The sequence below is a fragment of the Anas platyrhynchos genome, chromosome 2 (assembly GCF_047663525.1).
Source record: "Anas platyrhynchos isolate ZD024472 breed Pekin duck chromosome 2, IASCAAS_PekinDuck_T2T, whole genome shotgun sequence".
NCBI lineage: Eukaryota > Metazoa > Chordata > Aves > Anseriformes > Anatidae > Anas > Anas platyrhynchos.
The window spans coordinates 129,084,867-129,105,452 of NC_092588.1; the positions used below are offsets into that span (position 1 = coordinate 129,084,867).

General features: G+C 36.8%; 1 long non-coding RNA gene across 2 annotated transcripts; it reads left to right on the plus strand.

Moving 5' to 3' along the window:
• Positions 1-245: 245 nt before the first annotated feature.
• Positions 246-20,174, plus strand: LOC110351876 (uncharacterized). 2 transcript variants are annotated; one of them, XR_002399892.4, is made up of 6 exons: positions 246-346; positions 13,152-13,269; positions 14,018-14,098; positions 14,909-15,052; positions 16,639-16,854; positions 17,243-20,174. It is a non-coding gene; the product is annotated as an uncharacterized lncRNA (long non-coding RNA). The 2 variants fall into 2 exon arrangements; XR_002399891.4 differs by lacking the exon at positions 14,018-14,098.
• The last annotated feature ends 412 nt before the right edge of the window (positions 20,175-20,586 follow it).

A 20,586-nucleotide genomic window follows, 5' to 3' on the forward strand; every position in this document is an offset into this window, starting at 1 on the left:
GTATCCTATATTATTTCACAGTGTAATGTTTTATTTTAGTTTAATATATTGGAGAAAAATAAATAAATTACTGTCAGGCAGTGCACCACCTAAGCCAAGTGATAGTACAGGTCTTTGACACTGTTTTTTGGTTAGTGTGGGGGGAATCATTAAAATAGTTTACCAGGAGAAATCTCTGAATGCTATCAATGGATCACAGCTGAGAGATACTTACCTCCCTGCAGCACTCAGCTGCTGACATATTACTTTGAGGCTATAGCCATCTGTGCTATGGAGACCATAAACAAGTGTATGAGTTCAGACAGACCTGGACCCCTTTTTAGGACTGAGAAGATACAAGCATGAGGTAACAAAACCTTTCTTCTTTCTTTATCGTGTTCTCTGCGTGTAATCATCCAGCCAGGAGAAGCCTTAAAATTGTCCATTGAGAGGACAAAAAGCATGTGTTCTGTAGGGGTATAGTACTTTAAGATACCTTTCTGACTCTGACATTAACCAATTTTTGAGCCAAGAAAGAAACAACAACAACAAAAACTCACAAATATCTGTAATTGTTGTCACAATGAGAAATCAGCCTAATACTTAACGTTCATTTCCTTTGTTTTTCCTTGAAGAGCCAGAACCAAGCTAAATAGCTTCACTTCCAACCTTGTGACTTCAAGAGGGTCTGGGGAGGAAGACAGGCTTTTCAGCCTATTACTCTATTTATGGTCTTTTGTCCACACTTAATGGGTCAAAGACAATGGCAAAGATAGCAAGCTCTCCACTACAAGGTCCACAATTTTCCTGTAAGCCTACCCTGGTCCTAGTCTCCATCACTTCCCTCCCTTTCTCTTCTCAGAGACCACAAGAAAATAGACAACTGCAGGAGGAAGAGGAAGGACCCTTCCTACTGTTGAAGTGGGGTAGAGGAATACCATACCCTAAATAAAGGAGAGGGGTAGAAAGAGAAAGAAAAGAGCTATGTCTTTCAGTGATAGTCACCCCAAATCTGACTTCTTTCATTATGCTCTCACCTTCACCTTGTAGGAGGATCTGTTTTGTTATCTTTGAAGACTGCATTTGGCCACCCCAAGAGTGATGTTGATATTATTGTTGTGGCAAAATACAGCCTTGTCTACATGGATAGAGAGATGTAAGACAGCTCTGCAATAGAGATTGATTTCCTAAAAAATACTGAGCTACAACACTTAGAGGGCCTTTAGGTTATCCAAAAATAACTAATCAACTAATCATTTTTTTATTATTTTATTATTTATTTTTAATGTTGATGTGCCTTTGTACAATGATAGATTTCTGGAGATGAATGCTACAGAGTATACTAATGAGACATTTCTTGCAACACTTTCAGTTTGGGTTCAAACCAGAAAGCACAGATCCAAGTTCTACTGCCTTGGGGATTTTTTTCAATGTGAGGTTTGGATCCATCCCACTATAAAGAGCCACTATACATGCAAAATTTTGAGATTGTTGTAGGTTTGGCCTCTATCCACTGTCAAAGTTCAGGAGGTTTTGTCTGAGTATTTTGCTGTGGGCCTATCTCAGTTTTAGTTTTGGAAACAAAAAATACACAAAGGAAAGAAAATCCCCTTGCAAATATGCAATTTACCTGTCATGTGCAGAAGCAATTTCAGGACTCAGCCTTCCAGGTAGTTACTCATGCACTGACACCCATTGTTTTTAGTGGGCTCCGTGTGTGAATAATTATGCACCTGGGAACAACCATTTGCAGGATCAGGCTGTTGCAAAATAATTCACTGATGAAAACTTAAAAGGTAACTGTAACACTTGATTGTATTGGTGTCGACTGTTAACAAACAGAATGTCTGGATGCAAGCTATTGTCACCTTCATTTTAAGATACATTTTAAAGCAGATAGATTTCTCTGTCTTTGATTTCCAGGGCATCTCCTGCACCCCACTTCTAGGAGACACTTTGCAAATGCATGTTAACAAATTCAAATGCTGAAAATGAATTTAACAGTCCTCAGTGCTGGCTGTTCTCACCTCATGAATCCAGAAGCATCTATGAATTTGAAGGATTGATTGGGGGGGATGATCTCATCTCCCAGCTTTACATATTCTCTAGTTTCGCTTTCCCCTGCAACTCATTCCATGCCCTCACAGTTAGCAAGCCAGACTTTCCAGAAAGGGACATGCTACTATAGCTTTTCCCTTGTTTTCCCGTTTTCTCTTGTTTTCCTTTTTTTCCCTTCTTTTCAGGTTTTCTGGTTGTGTTCATCATCACACCATAGGACAACAGTTTTCATCCAAGGATAGTAGTTATTTATCTTGTTTTTAATATTTTATGTACTTTTTATGTGCTCAAAAGCAGAATTTTACAATTCCACAGATCAAACAAATCCCAGGCTTTCTAAAATGATACAATAGAAGCTTCAGCTTCACCAGAACAGCTGTAAATGAGGCTTTAATTGCCACTTTAGGAAAAGGGCTGAAAGTGTCTAGCCAGTGAAAATGCAGTAAATTTGAGAGGTTAGAGTGATAGAGTGCATGCCTGTCTTCCATTGGGTATAACATCTAATGGTAAGAAACATTCCCATGAAACATATTGTATGCAATATGTGACCAAACATGTTTCAACTTACTTTTCATTATCTTTACAATGAGAAATAATACTTCTTCCTTTTGTTATGAAATACTGTGTGGATTAGTGTTGTATATTTTCAGACTCTTTAGTTTTATATATTTTTTTTGTTTCCCAAAAGTGATGGGAGATTTTATTTTCATGAAATGTCTTGTGTTTTTTCAAACATTTTTTACTTGTGAGAAGCTCAAAAAACTTCTTAGGTGTAAGGAACTGATTCTGTAAGTTCAAAACTGTTGTTGGATAAAAGACCTTGATGACAGTTGCATTAAAACATCCTCAAACATCCCTATAACCCAAATTTCATATTCCTATTTCAAAGCATGATTGTCAGAGATTTTTTTAATGGGAGTCCATCAATCCTTATTTCATAGGAACAAAACAACTTCTTTCCTCTGAATTTTTTCTTGAAAAGAAACACAATATTTTATCAGTAAAAAAAAGAAAAAAAAAAAAAAGTAGGTTATAGAAAAACAGGGGAAAAAAAATAAAGCAAATTACAGCCTGAAATGGTTAAAGATACAAGCCTAAAAGCAGCTGGCAAGAGGGTCAGATACTGGGGTATGCTATTACAGTTTAAATAATAGGTATTACTATTAGCTCAGGCTGTAACTGTTATTCTTATGGGATGTCAAATATGGGATGTTATGGAAATATTTCATTATATAATAAATGGGCTTCTCTGAACGAAATCTCTCAACTTTTTGTGACTGACTCATCAGTTCTTTCTGAAAAATTTGGTTTTGACGTTGCTACAGAGACTGCCAAAAGCTGGACTGACCAGTGCCAACTGTTACAGTATCTATGATATTAATGTATTCCCAAAGGGTATTTGCTTAATTTTAATTTTCACTATACCCCAGTTATGTATTCATTCAGGTAGTCTGTTTTGTGCGCTTAAGGGCAATGCAGTTCAGTAGTTTTTTGTTTTTTTTTTTTCTTGACTCAAAAGTCAAGATAAATAATTCAAATAAGAAAACAGCTGGAATGTTTGCTGTGTCTTGTTACCTACGTTTAATCATGATCCAACCCTCTGTCCCCTCCCCCCCCCCAACAAAAACAAAAACCCAACAACTAAACAAAAAAACCCAACCACAGTAACAACAGTTTTATTTAGTGTTAAGACAGTAAGGATGAAAAAAAAATAAAATTTAAATGCTGATTTTACAACGAATAGAGTATATATTAATATAGAGTATATATTAATAGTCTGTATTCTGCTACATTATGAAAAGCTTATGTGATGGTTTTCTCACTCAGTTTGAAATTGTTTGGATAAGAATAGAAGAAATAGAAATCAGAAGGCCTGTATTACCTCTGAGTGTCCTACAGAAATCTGTCAACATATAACTCAAGCTATCTCAGAGGCCAATGAGCAGGTGCTAACTTCTAATGACTGTCAGTCAAAGAAGGCAGAGTAAAGGGCATAACATTCTGGCTGTGTTGGATCAGTGAAAAAAATAACACTTCATTTCACTGTCTGTCTGTGAGGTTCACTGTCGCAGAACACCAAAACTCTACACAGGTTCAAAGAGAGAGTTGTTAATTCAGGGACGATGAGTCTAGCAAGGGCTATGAAAGAGGAGGATATTGATTCTACCTCAATGACCTCCTTAAAGACATTATTCAAGAGGGATGTCTTGCAGGAAGCATCCCAATATGCTTCTCTTGTTCTTATAATCTCTTCCTACACATATTAAGGACAATATACCTAGTTGTACAAATCTTTAGTCAGACACAATAAAACGATATACTCTTCCATTATAGTGATATACTATCTCTGGAAATCATCAGAAGAGGAAGGAGTGTTCTTTTTCCCAGCACTACTGATGTGGGCTCATGTGTGCCAGCACATATTTAGGCTAGCGTGAACAGAATCACAGAATTGTAGGGGTTGGAAGGGACCTTGAAAGAACATCAGGTCCGACCCCCCTGACAAAGCAGGTTCCTTAGAGCAGTCTGTCCAGACAGGCCTTGAATATCTCCAGAGAAGGAGACTCCACAACCTCCCTGGGCAGCCTGTTCCAGTGCTCCATCACCCTCACCTTCTCACCTTTTGCATGTTGGTGTGGAACTTCCTGTGCTCCATCTTGTGGCCATTACCCCTTGTCCTTTCCCCACAAATCACAGAAAAGAGGTTGGCCAAATCCCTTTGTCTCCCACACCTCAGGTATTTATACACATTGATGAGATCCCCTCTCAGTCTTCTTTTCTGCAGGCTGAACAGACCCAGGTCTCTCAACCTTTCCTCATAGGGAAGATTCTCCAGGCCCCCATAGCCTTTGTGGCCCTCTGCTAGACTCTTTCCAGGAGATCTCCATCTTTTTTGTACCGGGGAGCCCAGAACTGGATGCAGTATTCCAGGTGAGGCTTGACCAGGGCAGAGTAGAGGGGGAGGTTCACCTCCTTTGACTTGTCGGCCACGCTTCTTTTAAAGCACGCCAGGATCCCATTGGCCCTCTTGGCCACAAGGCTCATTGGCCACTGCTGGCTCATGGTCAACCTGTCTTTCACCAGGACCCCCAAGTCCTTGTCCTCAGAGCTCCTCTCCAGCAGGTTGTCCCCCAGCCTGTGGGACGTGTGGTTGTTCCTTCCCAGGTGCAGGACTCTACACTTGCTCTTATTAAACCTCATTTGGTTTCTTCCTGCCCATCTCTCCAGCCAGACCAGGTCTCGCTGAATGGCAGCACTGGAGTGTCAGTCATTCCTCCCAGCTTTGTGTCGTTGGCGTACTTGCTGAGGGCAGATACTATTCCCTCATCAAGGTTGTCGATGAAGATGTTGAACAAGACAGGACCCAGCACTGACCTCTGGGGAACACTGCTAGTCACAGGTCTCCACCCAGAGTCTGCGCTGCCGATCACCACAGTCTGAGCTTGGCCAGTCAGCCAGTTCTCAACCCACCTTACTGTCCACTCCGCTATCCCACACTTTTTTAGCTTCGCTAGCAGTATGTCATGGGGGACAGTATCAAAAGCTTTGATAAAGTCAAGGTAGATGACATCCACTGCTCTCCCCCCATCTACCCAGCTGGTGATGCCATCATAGAAGGCAATGAGGTTGGTTGAGCATGACTTCCCCTTGGTGAATCCATGCTGACTACTCCTCATAACATTCTTCTCTTCCAATTGCTTGGAGTTGGCATCCAGAACAAGCTGTTCCAACACCTTTCCAGGGACAGAGGTGAGACTTACTGGCCTGTAGTTTTCTGGATCCTCCTTCTTGAAGACCGGAGTGACACTGGCTATCCTCCAGTCTCCAGGCACCTCTCCTGTTCTCCAAGACCTTTCAAAGATGATAGAGAGCGGTTCAGTGATCACCTTTGCCAACTCCCTTAGCACATATGGATAAAGAAGAGAGAGGGAAATCATCACATGTAGGCGCTTTCTGATTGGTAGCTCTAAAGGTCTAAAGGTCCTTGGTGTATTTGCTGCTTGTTCTCCCAGCCTGTGTTTCTAGATAGATACCAAGGCCTTTTTACCTTTTTTAGTCAGTTATTCCTTCCGAGCAGCCAGTCCAAACAGTGTACTGATGAAAAAAGATTTCTTTTACATCCTTTCAGCTTGTGAACCATATGTACCAGTACTATCTTATTACAATTACTGGACCTACCTCTATTGGTGTTTTATTACTAGCTAGGCTTCTGCAGCAGGGAATATACATGTACATAGACCACATCAAAGAACAAAATGTTACTTACAAGTGGGAGCTACTACTCTAGCAGTAGTGACTACTTCTTTAACATCTGTTATTTTCAAAGCATGCTCTGCATTTTTTACACTACCTATCTGTGAGCAGAAGTTGATTTTCCTGGAAATTCCTGCATCTCAGCAAAGCCAGGAATGGTGGCAAGTTGTAAGCTAAACCATGCAATGGGAAAATGAGAGGAGAGTGCTACTGCAGATAGGTCTGTATCCAATCAACAACTAGAGATCCAGTCAGCAACATTCATTCTGCATGCTTCCTCATTGTCCATGTCTTTAGTGAAAATAACTGATTCTGTTTTTCTGAGAGAAGTTATTTTCAGTAATAATTATTTCATTTGTCTGGTAGCTGGGCAATAGGGATTGATGTGACTTATTTGTCTGGAAACAAGTAGTGGTTGATAAGCAAAGGAAAGACCTGAGTATATTGTTCAAAATTTCAAATCCTGTTCCAAAACTTTAATACTGTTACACTCTTGGTGTTAAAATGTGTCATGTATGGCCTCCTCTCACTCAAGAAATTCTGTTGTATTTTTTTTGACTGAGTGCTGCCATTCACTGTTGGAAGTTAGTAACAGGAATTGTGCATTCCTGTTACTAACAAAAAGAGAAAAAAGAAAAAAAAAAAGAAAAAAAGAAAAAAAGAAACTTCCCCAAAGACTTATTTCAAGTTCTGTTTCAAATTTAAAGTCAAAGTTTAAAATCTGATTATTGAGTCTTCTTTATAAACGTGCTTTTAAGTTTGTTCACATGTGGAAAATGTTTTCAGTTAGAAAAACATAGTTTAAATATTTATTCCTACAAACTGAATATGTGACATGAGGTACAAGAAACCTTTCATATATATAGGAAAGCAAGCCATGTGAATTTTATTGCTCCTGCTGCTCCTTATGTGAGTCTTTGCTGCCAATATGGCTAAATAGAATTTGGCCCATCACTATGCAACCAACAAAGATTTATGAACAAATATCTCTTCCTACAGGCTCGTAGAAGACCCATTCTTTAACTACCAATATTCAGTAAGGACCATGTTTATTTGCTTTGTGTCTTTGTACTAAAATGTCTGTTTCTGTACATGATATGGGCCAAATTCTTACCTCATTCTAGAAACAGTAAACTTGGTTTAATTCCTTGGAAGTATATGGAGTTGCTTCAGATTTATGGTGGTAAAAAGGAACATGAGAATTCTGCCTTCCATGCTCATCCATTTTGCACAAGTTCCTTTAACTTGAAGAGAAAGAACCTTAGATGAACTTTCAGGTAACTTAATACTATTGATCCTTGTTAAGAAACCCTGATTATTATTATTATTATTTTGCAATTGAGTGAACAGAGTTAAGCTGAGGAGGACATGGCCATATGCCCTTTTCGTCCATGGGCTTCAGAAAAACTAAGAAGTGGATTATGGCAGAGTAAGCAAGGGGAGTGCAAGGGCAGGGAGAAGTCAGGGTCAGGTCTGTTTTGATGAGTTCATCTTCAGTCTCTTCACTGTGGGTGGTAACTGTATGAGTTCCCGCAAAAGTATTTACAGTTGAAGTCATCTTTAGACAGGTGGACTTATTTTGATCCTGCCAATTTTATATTTATTTTCCTTGAATTCCAGCATCATCCACATTTTTCTGTTATGTAGATGGATGCTTACAAAAAACTTCCCTTTCCAGTATTGTTTTTTTTTTTTTTTTAATTTATTATTTTTTTATTTCCTACATTTATGTATTGTTGTTGTTGATTTATAGAGGGTTTGTTCAAAAAAAAATATAATAAAAAGAAAGAAAACCAAAAAATGTATAGGGTAGCACTCATATAAGGAACTGAATCGCAAAGAAGATGAACGGTCGCTGTCTGGATGGGGACTGTAGTCTGCATTGCAAGGTGCTTTTTATCTTCATCTCAATCAGGTGAGACTTCCCTAACTGCAAGGATTGTGGTCTGACATGACCACTCCAGCACATGCATGATCCACTGGTACTGATTATCTCAAACTACTTACAAAATATGTCCTTACTACTTTATCTGTGTACAGAAGACTACCTATAAGAGCATTTCTGCAGTGGCAGTTTCTACTAACTACTGATATTTATGTTTTCTGTGTGCATTCTGGTCACTTCTGTTGCAGAAATTGCCTGATCAAGAATCCTTAGTGACCAGATTCTCTACCCATCAACCATTAAATGAACTACTAAAGCACACAAGTAGTGCTTATCAATTGGTCTATAGCTACAGTGGATGCTGTTCAGGGGGGATCTTAGGACTCCTTTTGATTCAGTCCTGGAGAAGTCCTGGAAGTACTTTGTCATGAAGGTGTCTAGGAGAGGGTTTAGTTAGCCACCATCTTTCCAGGCTGTCCATGATCTTCCCAAGGGAGAGCCCATTGCTCTCCCTTCTGCTGGGTAAGCCCAAACAATTACTGCTTAAGTTTTGTGGGGAAGCACACAGACACAGCCCTAATACCCAGCTACACCACTTATATAACTATAGGCCAAACAAATTTCATCTTTCTGTCACATTTATAATTTAAATTTCAAAGCCCTTGCCACAGTAGAATGAAAGTGCTTATTACAGGATCACTGACAGCTTCCTAGGACTACTTTATGGTTTCTCTGAAAAGATTTGAGTAGACAAAGGAAATGCTGAGTAGCTCTGCAAGGGGCTGGTTTTTTTGGATTAGAATTTCAGCTGCTTTTGTATGGAAATTTGGAGATGTCTACTACACATTCTCCTCACTGTCCAGAAGTTAAGCAAAGAAGAGAAGGGCAGTCAAGCTTAAGAATGAGTAAAGATAATCAAAATAGTCTGAGTTTAGAAAGTAACAGAAACACCCTTTGAGAGAAAATGAAAAGAGTTGTTACAAAACTTGAAGCTCTTCAATTGGTTGCATTCGTAGACAGCTTTGACACAAATATTTCATGTTTAGATTTATAAGAAATGTTTCCCGAAAGGGTGGCATACATTACTCTAGACTCAGGCATTGAGATAACCAAGCCAAAATAGTAGAAATACAAGGCATTCTGGAAACACACAAGGAGTACATGTGCCCATATTTCCATTTATAAACAAACACATATAATTCAAATGTATGTGTCCTGGGATCTTTCCTGAGCTCCTTACAGCTTACACGATATATACATACATATAGGTATGAATATATATATATATATATATATATATGGGTACTTATGAATTGACTGTACATATATAGTCACATTGTCTATGGCTGGTACTTGGTATACTTCCCAAAACATCTCCATCTTGGTCTTAAAACCTTTTTTGGGGGCAGGGATAGAAATAGTTATCAGCATTCAGCCACAGCTATCTGCAAATAATGTTCTTTTCCACCAAACAGTACCCGGGGTAGACCATGCTGGTACAATTTTCTGTCTTTATATATTTACAAAAGAACTACTTTATGTATATGTTGAGGATGGGGCTACTTGAGAGACATCAGCTGAGAAATATTGAATAGCATTTATGATTTCATAAAATTTTAAAAAAATCAATCAACCCCCCAAAACATGAAGGATGGAAAGTAACTGTATGTGTTGGATGCATATGTGATATATGGCTTCCAAAGTATAAAAACTTGTGTGTCTGCAGGATAAGGAGCACTTGGAAAATCTGGTGTTGAGGTGGATGTAAGCCAGGCACACAGTGCCTCTGCTGCTGTGTGGGGGAATGTTTGCATATAGGGGTTTGCACAGGCCCACAGAGAGAGCCATGCCAGAGGCAAAGCACAAGTCCAAGTTCAGCTGCCCCAAATGCTGAGCTATACAAATTGGGAGCTTTGTTTCAGGGCAGCCCCCATAATGATGGGAGCCTTATCTGCTCTGGTTTATACGTTTTGCTATAACACAAAAAAAAAAGTTTGGTAATTCTATAGATTGTTTCCGTTTTTCTTTTTATCCTGGTCTTTTTTTTTTTTTTTTTTTTTTTTTTTCCCTTTCAATTTTTCCATTTATTTATTTATTTATTACTTTATTTTATCTTTGTCCTTTGCGTTGCTACTGTAAGGGTTCAAATGAGTGCCACTCTTAATGCTTAAAACTTAAATTTGTGGTCACTTAGTGAAATATTTACTGGGCATCAGAGTCTTTTTAAAATGTCCTCCATCACAACAAGATCATGACAAGATCTTAAAGCACAGAGGTTGGCGTGCAATTTATTAAACTCAGTCTTGCAAAATTTAAAATCAATGTAAACAATACTCATCTAAAACCTATATTTGATCAATAATTTATTCCATGAAAAGTTACCTTAAATAAAGTTGGGTTAGCTTCATCTCATGTAATTTAAAACATTGACATTGAATATGTTTACTCCCAGATGGTCACCATTGCCTCCGTTTATAGTTAGCAGAGTGAAATATGTAATTTTTCTTGAGATCTATTTGGCAGCTTTTAGACTAAGAAATTGCACCCTAGAATATCTGGTCTAGTGCATGACTTACTGTGAGATGACTCTCATTTCTAAATATTATAGCTGAACAAATCAAATTGAAGGACATCAATATTTGTAAATTTGATCCTTGAGAGTGATAAAATAAAAATTAAAGAGCTGCTTTGATTTGATTGCCATCATGGAGTTAGATTGCTTAACTCTTAATGACAATAATTTCTACATTGCCATTTGAAGCTCCAACATCAGCCACAGAAAGATATCATTTATCTTCCTTTTAACTATTTCTAGTGGTTAAGAAACATATATAGGTCCATTGTGTTCACTCGAGGAAAACTTTCAAGCATCAATTTTCTGTCAACAATATCTACTTTTAAATCTTGTTCAAGTAATTTTTTACTTTAAGTTATCTCATATTTGTAAACCTTCATCTACCTAACTTTTAACTTCCTAATAGAAAAAGCTCCTGAAATGTCTCATGAAAAAAAAGGTAGATTACATAGTGTGATCATCAATAGAGGTTTCTAGCCAGTGGTTTAACTGACAGATGTCAGAAACCACTAATATGTGACTGTGATTCTGTGCTTTGTTGAATATTCTTGTTCTTTTCCTGAATGTTTTCTTGAACAGAATTTTGTTATGAATAAAATCCATACCTTTTTGTCAAGTTTTGATTCCACCCACTAAAAAGACATTGGAATCAACTAAATAACTCACCAAAGAAAAAAAAATTACTTACACGCTCCAACATACTTATGTGCATAAGACAAACCTTGGTCATGACTGGTGCTGAAAATGATTCTATGTGGTTTCTGTGGTAGTTTAAAGACATTAATCTATCTTACTGGCATTTTCAAAGTATTTCACAAGTGGACTTCGATACAACCTTATAACTGGCCACATCAAATTCATAGTGCCTGACCTTCAACCATTTTGATCAAACTGTAACAATAGAGTAAGAATATGCTGTAGTATGGTGGTATCTCAAGAGTGCCCTGGCAGCCTCATTTGAGAACCACTAGCCTACTGTTGCAGACAGCTCAGGTGAAGAGCATCGCTTCAGTGTAGGATGAAGGCAAGGAGAGAATTTGGCTGACTGTCTCTCAGATGGAAGTTTAATGTCCTTCTGCTCCATCTCTGTGTTAGATGTTAAAGATGCCCTGCTTGTTAGAGCTGGTTGAAAATTTTCCAGTGGAACACTTCTCTGTTGGAAAATGCTGATTTTACAGAATTGAAACATTTCACAGGAACATGTTGATTCCATTGAAAGTTTCAATAGAAAGCAGGCAGGCTGTCCAGGAAGCCTGCAGTCCTGGTTGCGTGCCAGCCGGGGCTCCCCTGGCTCCCCTCTCCCCAGGCAGCTGCTCCTCCAGCTTCCTGACACCCCAACCAGGACTCTGGAGTGGGACAGCTGTGGGGAGGGAAACATGAAACAGGAGGGCACTTGCAGGAATGTTTCTTTGGAAGTTTTCCTTTCTTTACAAAAATATGAATTCTTCAGGAAAAATTACAAAACATTCCTTTTCACAGGATAGGAATTATATTTTCTATCAGTGTGGTCATATTGCCAAACTTTGCTCTGTGTTTGATTGTACATCACATATTTACAACTATTATCTTAGGTGGAAAGTATCAAGTATATTCACACTGAAATAGTGACACAGCTCTAAATTTCTGTGTTTATTTTCTATGATAGACACACACACAAAGAAGGACATATTCACTGTGTAGACTGTCATCATGTTGAAATGAATTCACAGTTTTATCTGTGAGCAAACTCAGAGTTGTTCCAACAGAAACACTGAATAAAAGAGAGATCTGTCAAATTGTGTGTGTGTGTATGACTATGCTAATATATACCATAAGAATTTCTGTGCTCAACGCTCAACTGAAAAAAAAAAAAAAAAGTTGTCTGGTTTAGTCAATAACTCTGTTGAGCTTTGTTGTTATGGTCATGACTTGAGCTTAGACTCAGTTTTGTTCCTGGGCATGTGCAAGCATCTGTAGACATCAGTTGTCTCGTCATTGCTTATATATGCCTTGAACTATGTCTTCATGTTGGTGCTATTGGCATATACATTGTCTCATTAAATGGATACAATCAGTAAGACTAGCTACATGTAACTAATTGTTTGTGAAGTATTTGAGATGATTAGAAGTAAAAAGAAAAAGGAGGCCATATAAACCCAGCATTTGGCATTTTACCACCTGTGGAGAAATGCACAAGCTACAAGTGTTTATGTGCACATGCTTACAAGTTTTGTCTTGCACTTAGGTGTCACACTGCTGATCATTTCTGTGCTATTTCCTCAAATTTGGTAGGTGGCATTCTTACAGTACATCCAATCAGTGAATCAATAAATAACAAAGCCTGTATATTAAGAAAAGTTTAACAAATAAGTTCTCATAATGAAAGTCAGTGTTGTGTTTTTGTTTTTTCTTTCCCTCCAGAGTTTCACTGGCAGCTTTGCTTTTGATCTGGGAGCTGTTAGAAGCCATTGCACCACAGATGAAAGGAGTTAGAAAATTCCATATCATAATGCAGTTAGATCAGTAATTCATGGAGCAGGTAATTCACAATGACTTGCCAGTCCTTTGATTGCACACGGTTTATGACTATTAGCAGTTTCCCCTTTCAAATTTGTATGCTTCCATACTTCCTTTCTGACCTCTTTTTCATCATTTATAGTCCAATTTGGTAGTGAAAAAACATAACTGGTGCTCAAGTGCATGGCTGTCATTCAAACCCCAATGCGTTACTGAGAAGTTTGACATTTGTGACTACAAAAAAAAAAAAAAAAAAAATCAACCCTCAAAAAAAAACACCTTAAAAAAAAACACCAAAAACATTAAGCAGGTGTACAGAACACTAACCAGGTCCCTTGAACAATGCTTTATGGGATTCACAAGTTGCCTCTAGGCTATAAACCTGATTCAGTCTGTGTTTTCAAGGTAGATTTAATCTGGATATTTACACTCCCGAATGTATCTTGCATTACAATGTAATTGCCATATAAATGACACAAACGTATTTCAAAGGGAAGGTCATAGGAAGAGAGGTGTTACTGTAATTGCTTATCAACAAGATGTGTTCTTTGAGGTTTAACAATTATCTGTGCTCACTTTCTAAAATTAAGGTTCTGCTTCCTGAGCTTCAGTAAATTGGTTTGCTCAGAGAGGTCCTGGCTCTAAAATTTTCTTAGCAGAAGTACAAGTGAGTAAGTTTCAAATTAAAAGAAACTGAAAGAAATGCTGTTTAATCACTTTTAATGTAGTCATCTGCTATACAGGTGTGCACATATCACATTTTATTTCAGTTATACTTACCAGGTTTCTGTGAACTGATGTTGCAGCTTTACAAAGGTAGAGATTTCTACAAGTTGGATGAATAACATCAGGTAAATCTTTTAAAAGAAGTTACTGCTTTGTCTCTAAAGGACTTATATAATGTTCAAGTTATGGAAAAAGGGGCCCTGAGAAGAGCATTGTGAACATTTAAGTGTCCAAGTAGGATTAGGAACAGAGAACAGTACTAAATTCTCTAAGGTGCTCAATTAAAATAATCTTTTTCTATATATGAACATAAAAACTATGTGCAAAGCTCTTCCAAGGTATCTGTCCCAGCCTCCAGTAGTCAGTGGAATAGGGACTTCCTTCACCAGAGTTGTATCCGGATCATTGTGTTTAATCACCATTGATAGACATATCCTTCATGAATTAGTCTAATCTCCTTTTGAACCCTGTTATACTTTTGGCTTATGCAGCATCCTGTGGTAATGCGTTCCATAATTTAATTGTGCATTGTAATGAAAAGTGCTTCCTTTTGTTTGCCTGAAAACTGCTGCTTAAAGATGTTAGTGACGGTGCTTGCTTACTCTACCCATTGGATCTTGTTTGTTCTTTTCAGAGTCATTTCTTAAGTTTGTTTTTTTTTCTTTTTTTTTTTTTTTCTTATGATGGCAAAATCTATAACCAATAGGAGGGAGAAAATGACTTTTTGAATTTGTTTCAGTATTGATGCATTTAGCATGTGAATAGCAGAATATAAAGGTATACAATATAGTACAGAATATAGTGAATAACAAAGCTGTCATGCCACAGGAAAACTCCAATAAATGTTTTTAACGCATACACACTTGCAAATACACGTGTACATATATGATCAGACTCCATTTCTAAAATGACGTGTGCTTATGATCTTCACGTAGCACTTTTGTAGAGAAATATAGTGAAGATTTTGTGGGCACAATGTGACAAGTGCATGGAAAGTGCGGAAAAGACCACAGAAAATGTGTTCAGAAAGTGAGCACTGGCATCCACTTATGAGCAAAAGCAGAAGGAAGAAAGTAGAGGTATGACTCCTTCTTGCCTACTTTTCTTGTCTTCTTTGAATAGAGTCACCAAGTGGTATTCATGCCCCTCATGAAATGGCAGGTTTATGGACAGTCCTACACAATCAGCAGAAAATGTAAGACGAGCTATGTATTTTGTATTATCTGAAGTCATATGAATTTTGCCATTTTTTCATGTGTTCCAGGAGACAAAATGTTTTTTTAACTTTATGGGGAAAAAGTGTGTTTGCTGAATATAGCAAAAATATATATATTTTTATATGGCAAAAAATATATATTTTTTAGTTTCAAATGAAGTCTTCCCTGCCACTTCAGAGTGTTTAACATTTTATTCCTATGTCTGTTCACTCGGAAAATGTGAAAAAGAAGCAGAAATTTAAAACAACAAAAAACCCTTAGATTTGAAATTCAAAGGAATAGAATGTATAAAATATTTTCTCTCTATCTCTCTCTTTTTTTTTTCTATCATTTGTTTCAAATGAAGCACCAGGCCTTAATGAAATTACATTTTGATAATTTTTAGACAAAATTATCACACAGAATAGATGTCTTTTTTTTTTTTTTTCTAGTATGCCATTTTCAAAATATAAATGATTTAATCAGAAGAATTTTTACTAAGGATTTCTTCCTTTTTTATCTAACTACAACATTTTTTTTCTTGTTTTTATGCTCTCTGCTTTATTTTATTCTTTCATTTTTCCCTCGTGTCACTCATTTTTGCTTACAGGCCTACCAAAAATTCAGCTTTGACACTTTATCTGTCCATGTTAAAACCTTGTTGAACAAGCTGGATGGAGCTCATCAAATACAGATGAAAACAAACCCCACTTTTTTCCTAACTTGAGAGGGAAATTTTATTTATTTATTTATTTGTTCTTTTTTTGTTTTGTTACCTAATTTCCCGTTTAGGAGAGTGTAAGCTCACTGAATGCTATTGTTAGAAGACCTTTAATTTATCTGATCTTCAAAGCAAGTGATACTCATTTTCTTAATGTTCATGTTTCTCCTAGCATAGCTTACTGCTCTTCAAGGAAATTCCATGGAGTAAGAAGTAATTCTGGGGACACCATCGTGCTATAGACAGCACTGTACTCCACAAAACAGTTTTTTTTTTTTTTTTTTTTTTTTTTTTTTCCAAGGGTGGTGGAACAGTTGAGTAAGGAGCTGTACAAAGAACTTGTTAGCCCTGTACCTCTTCTGCTTTGATGAACAGAACTGTCCAAAACTTACTTTTTCAGACAGTAAAGTATCTGATAAAACCCAATTGCCTTGTTATTATGAGAATGCCTTCGGGTTATTGCCATAGTAGAATGAAAATTTTGTTTCTGGATAAGAAAGAGATAATCTTCAGGACATAAACCAGTGGCATTCTATTAAAACTATTTACTATTCATATAAATTTAGTGGATATTTTCAGGATTGTCTTCTAACAGAAAGGAAAATTGGGGTTGTAAATTAATTATTGTATGTTAAAACTAAACTGTTATAGCCTAACAGTCTGAAAATGGATTCAACAAAAGTAAAGCTTCTGCAATATTCTTCTTTTTTAAGTTTAGTATATCCTCCAAATTTGTCTTGTCTTGCAGATTTGTGTTGATGAACATCTTTGATTCTGAATCTGTAGTTCTAGATCTGAAACAGCAGAATCTTCTCAAAATTAATCAAAAGTCTACATCCAGGAGACTAAATTAAGACTTTAAGTTAAACAATCTCAGTATTTCAGCAAAAAAAAAAATGATTTGAAGTTTTAAAGAAGACTAACAAGACTAATTCTGTTATAACATGAGAATTGAAATTAAAAGGTAAGCAGTATCTTTTTTCCAATGTGTAGAAATATATTTACTTGTTTTAACAGAGCAACTCTGTACTCTTGGGGAGAAAAAAATAAATGCTTTTGTTCATATGTGTAACCTAGAAAGTCTAATTAAAATATTTCCTAAGCCTCAAATTTAATGCTTTTGTTTTGCTTTGTTTTTAAGAAAACAAACACAGAAGGACTAGTCTTCTGTTCAGCGTATTTGGCTGCTCCTTGAAGGTGTTTGGATTTTAAAATGTTTGAGCAGAACACCAGTAATTTGGTTTACAGATCATAGTGTTCAGTTTCCTGAACGTTATTGCAATGTGGAACAATGACATTACAACAATCTATGTCTACTATTAACTTTTTTCTTTTTCTTTTTGTCTTTTTAGACTGTGTGTCTCTTTGCAAAAATGTGTCTTGGCCAGTTACCTCAGCTATTTACCTAAGTAGCTACAGGACATCTGTTTCAAGATAGGTTGCAGGCACATTACATTTCACCTTCCTGAAGGGGAAGAGGAAAGGAAACTTAATTTTGAAGTTAAGTATTGGCAAAGCTTTCCGATCTTCATAAAGATGCCAGACAGTGACATCATATCTACTGTGTGCCCCTTTGCTTTATGGCTGGAACTTCATTTCATGGTGGAAATGTTGCAGGAGAACGATTGATCTTGACTTTCACAAGTGCTGTACTAAGCAAAAGTAACAAATGGTGTCATTGTTGAAGGCTGTGAAAAAATATTTGTAGTCATGGCTGTAGCTGGAGCCAAAGTCAGAAGCACTGAACCAGAACCTACATAGAACCCAAACTTCTCCAAGGTCACACATTATTTTATTTATTTGTTTTAACTTGACTAAGTACGTTTTTGATCATTTAACCGTGGTCTCTGTTCATAACAGTTCCAGGGGTTTGTGAGAAAACAACTCTTCGGTGTTTTTAAATACGATTTCAATTAAATATAATTATTCAGAACAAATGTTTTCACCTACCACATCATGTATCTGCAATCTGTGCTTCTGCTTTCAAGTCTGTTATAGTGAACATAGGTTAAATGACTGCACAAAATAATTAACAGTGGCCTTGTGTAAAAACAAACACACTCAGAAAAAAAGACTGAAAACCCCCAATCCCTAGTGTGTGTAACCAATGCTGCATATTGCTGACCAAATCCTAACATACTGGCATTTCAGCCAAAGCTCTCACAAGCTTCCCTAGAATTGAATGCAGTCCACTTGCTGCAGGGATGTATTCTCGTCTAAATGGTGTGTGTTGGAAACAATTATTAGTAAATTTAATTATATCATGGCAAGTACTGTAGAAACTAGATGCATTCTTCTTCTTCTTCTTTGTTTCTTTTTTTTCCAGCTCCACTTCTCAGCTACTCAGTCTGTTTAAAACTGTTGCTGTGTTCTGCTCAACACCTGATGTGATTCTCTGAAATGGCTCCATGTCAAAGTTAAGTGAAGTGATCCCTGCACAGAAGGCCTAATTCACAAAATTACTGAATCCTCAAGTTTCTGACTGAAGTCAAGGCAAGCCACTGCTTAAAATCCATTCCTAGACATTTCTATCTTGTGGTGGTGATACTTTAGGCAGAAAAGGGCTACATGTGACATATATGTTATCACATTTTTATTCTTCATTCTAAATCACAGTGAAATTCCTAATGAAAAAGAGAACAAGGAATAGTTCAACTTGTAAAATAAAGCTTTCACTAAGCACTGTAAGTTTTCCCAGCTTTACAAGAGAAGCTGCCATGAGACATCTTTTTAATAACTTTAGGAAATATTATGTTACAAATGTTACAAACATATATAAAAGCACACTAAATGGCATGTCAAAGCTAAGGGTCTGACTTTTTTAACTCAAAAGTAAAGACGCTCAAACCAACCTGCATCCATAAAAGAAATGTTGATAGACCCTTAACTCTTGTGAAGCCAATGATTGCTGGCATAAAAAAAAGAAATAACACATTTTGAAATATGTTACAGTAAAGCTACATACCATCTAGTTTACAGATTTATAAGATTTAGATTAAACCAGGATCTTTTCCGGTGTTTATTAACTGCATTAAAAAAAAAAAAAAACAAAAAAAACCAAAAAAAAAAAACACACTAAACGAACCTGGAATACTACAAACCAATCAATAAAGTTTAAAAGCTCCAGTGAATCTAACCTATAACAGGTCCTTGTTTGGAGAACATGCTCAAGAAACACATGTGCCTTTAAGAGGTCTTGAAAGAATTTACACCCATGGACCATTACCATTTCCAAACACCCTGCAGCTTTACCAGCCCAACATGTGCTGACTGTATATCACCATGACCCTTTCACTAAAGCTCTTTTGACTGGAGTGCTTTTAATACCCACTTTCTCAGCTGAGCTCAGGAGTGATTTGTTTTACATGCCACATTAATCCTTTCCACATTTTCTGGATGAGGCAACCACAATTCCACTTGTGAGGTGTTTCTAAAACATAGTTATAGGAATAAAGCAGCAGGGTCCCAGACTTGACAACTTCCCTTCGGGCAGCTGACAAAGTGGGCTATCGTGGCTGGTGTTGGAGCTAGCAGCCGTGCCTGGCAGTGAGGGTGGGCTGCTCTCCGTGGTTAGTAAGAGGCCCAATTATTGTTGGCAATTCAGCCACAATTAAAACCCTGTAGGGATCTTCGTAGACTTAATGTTCAATGAATGCTGATGCAGATTAATAAAATCCAGCTCTTCTTTTATAAGCTTAAGATGAAATGCAGTAGAGAGAAACAGGACTGAGAGCATAAATTGCAGCTCTGTAAATCCTGAGAAGTTTATGCCTCACACCTATGTGATTGGAGGGAAAGAGCTTTTTATAAATGGGCAATTAGTGTTCAGCGTACTGGCTTTTATTATGTGGTAATTTTACAGTTTTCACTTTAAAGACGCCCCCCAAAAAATCAAAGGCCAAATGAATTTCTGTTGTATGCATTTATGAGCTTTCTGCATTTATAATGTTAGCTCAAAGTTACCAACATAGGGTTTTGAAAATTTAGTGTTGTCAACAAGGCTAACAGAGTGGACCAACCAATTATAAAACTGTTTTTACATGTCAGCGCTGTGCACATTTTATTAACAAGTTAGTATTATACTCCATTTTTTATGTGCTAAATCGAACTGTACAAGTAACTGGAGGACTAAAATTATGTTTCTATCCAATTTAATTTATTGCTCTTCCCCCATAAATTTTACTTGCAAGTTCAATGGTCTGAGCTGAACTATAAATTAGAGTGAGGTGAGTCTCATGTACAACTTGATTTACTCTGGTAATTTCTGAATGAAGTATCTGAATCCACGCACCTATCTACAATTGTCTTTAAAGCAAGGCACCACAACAGAATGGGGAAAAAGAAAAAAAAAAAAAAAAAAAAAAGCATTGGCTAATTAAGATTTTTCTCTTAAAAAGTTTTATGGTCATAAAACAGGCTGCTCAACAAGCTGCTCAACAAAACTACGTGAAACAACAAAAGTAATTTTATGCATGCTAACATGCAACCATTCATACTGTGTGGTAGGTGTCACCAGGTGGTGCCATTTCAGTCTTCCAGAGTTTTTTTATTTTTATTTTTTTTATTTTTATTTTTATTTTTATTTTTATTTTTATTTTTATTTTTATTTTTATTTTATTTTTATTTTTATTTTTATTTTTATTTTTATTTTTATTTAAACATGCAGATAAATACTAATTCATGGGAAGACATACTA